We start from the raw sequence: 2,496 nt of genomic DNA on the forward strand, positions 1-2,496 counted from the left end.
TAGGAAGATAGGAGGAAGACACTCAATGTCTGATACCAAAGTAGGATGACTACACTTAAAAATATACTGTGGCCGGGCACGGTGGCTCACACCTGTAATCCCAACACTTTGAGAGGCCAAGGCAGGCAGATCATTTGAGGTCAGGATTTCAAAACCAACCTGACCAACATAGTGAAACCTCATCTCTACTAAAAGTACAAAAAAATTAGCCGGGCATGGTGACTCATGCCTGTAGTCCCAGCTACTCAGTAGACTAGGCAGGAGAATTGCTTGAACCCAGGAGGCAGAGATTGCAGTGAGCGGAGATTGTGCCATTGCATTCCAGCCTGGGAGCCAAAGATACCCTGTTTCAAAAAAAAAAAAAATATATATATACACACACACACACACACACACACACACACACACACACCCTAAGTACCCTGACTTGATCACTATGCATTACATACCTTGTAAAAAAAATTCTCATGTACTGCATAAATTTACACAAAAAGAATATAAACAAAAAAAGAAAAATAAATAAATAAAATGAGCTCTACATTCCAGATGTGCAACATCTGTATCATAACATGTTCTTCTCAGGTGGCATCTCAAACACCTGCACTTCTAAAAAGCAAGGCCAACATTGATTTTGCTTCCCATACTGGCTCATACATACCAGTACCCCAATAACCATTTTCTAATCAAATAAATTAATATATATATATTTTTTTTTACCAAGACCTAAATTTCAGCTTCCACAATAACAAGAGCAAGTAAAATATTAGCAAATTCTCAGAAACTTTTTGTCAGTTGGTTCTAGCTTCTGGGGCTTTGGTCTCTCATTTGAGTCCTAGGTAGTCATGGTGCCCTTCTTAGAGATTCTCTAATGGGCCAAAATGGTTGGCTCTTAGTTAAGACTAGTTGTCAGGACCAGGTGTGTAGCATGTGTCGTATCTATAGCAGGCACTCAGGAAGCACTCATTGATTGATACTAGTATTTGGCCTTCTCTTAGAGTCTGGGCATTGCCAGTTATTTCAGCAGGAATTGCTCCCATTAAATGCTGCAGCCCAGCCTCTAAATGCTGTGGCTGAATAGTTACAGTTTTGCCAGGCCTGGTGACTTTCAGCAAAAGAGATCCAAAAGTGTATTTCTGTCTAGCTTTAATAACTCTCTGGCATCAAGAATTTCCATTCAGGCCAGGCACGGTAGCTGACGCCTGTAATCCCAGCACTGTGGGAGGCTGCGGCAAGTGGATCATTTGAGGTCAGGAGTTCGAGACCAGCCGGGCTGACATAGCGAAAACCCATCTCTACTGAAAATACAAAAATTAGCCAGGCATGGTGGCGGGCGCCTGAAATCCCAGCTACTTGGGAGACTTAGGCAGGAGACTCTCTTGAACCCAGGAGGCAGAGGTTACAGTGAGCTGAGATCGTGCCACTGTATTACAGCCTAGGTGACAAGAGCAAATCTCCGTCTCAAAAAAAAAAAAAAAAAAAAAAAAAAAGAAAAGAAAAGAAAAGAAAAAACTTTAAAAACTATAGAGAGTTTTTACCACATGTCATATGTCTTTCTGGCAAGTTTTTTTATCAGATAAAATTATCTTTCTGGCAAGTTTTAGGAAAATCTGGTGTCACCAAATGCCTCTTGACATCCGGTGAGCCTTATTTCTCAAACTCTTGCCCTGAGGTGATCCACCCACCTTGGGTTCCCAAAGTTCTGGGATTATAGGCATGAGCCACCGTGCCTGGCCACCGAGTCATTTTATTTATTTCTTTTCTTTTTTTTGAGACAGAGTCTCACTCTGTCGCCCAGGCTAGAGTACACTGGTGTGATCTCTGCTCACTGCAACCTCCGCCTCCCGGGTTCAAGCAATTCTCTGCCTCACCCTCCCGAGTAGCTGGTACTACAGGCGTGCACCACCACGCCCTGCTAATTTTTGTATTTTTAGTAGAGACGGGGTTTCACCAAGTTGGCCAGGCTGCTCTCAAACTCCTGACCTCAAGTGATCCACCTGCCTCGGCCTCCCTAAGTGCTGGGATTACAGGCGTGAGTCACCATGCCTGGCTGCCTGTCTCATTTCTAATGATTCTGGGGTGTTAGGATGGAATAGGGTGCATTGTCTCTATCAAGTCCATTAAATCCTCTAGAGAAACTAAAATGAAAACAGATGGTTAGGCCTGAAAAGAAAGCAGAGAGAGAATCATCAGCTCCTCTTGCTTTCTGCAACTACCTTTCAGATGAAGTCCAGAGACCTGTACAAACAGATTCAATTAATTGTCAGTGGAAGGACAGGACTAGCAGCCACTTATCCAGATGACTTGATTTTTGTCCTTTTGGTCCAGAGCAGACACTGGGGGTGAATCTGGTAACATGAACCACAGTTAGTTTTGTGGGTTCTGAAACCTCAATCTTGTGGGGAAAGTCAGGTAGATTTTCTGAAAGTGCAGATGCCGTTGCCTTCTGGATTCACACCTATGGATGCCGTCTGCCTGTGAAAGAAGGGGTGCTTCTGC

This window comes from Mandrillus leucophaeus, unplaced genomic scaffold (assembly GCF_000951045.1).
Source record: "Mandrillus leucophaeus isolate KB7577 unplaced genomic scaffold, Mleu.le_1.0 Scaffold913, whole genome shotgun sequence".
Taxonomy (NCBI): Eukaryota; Metazoa; Chordata; class Mammalia; order Primates; family Cercopithecidae; genus Mandrillus; species Mandrillus leucophaeus.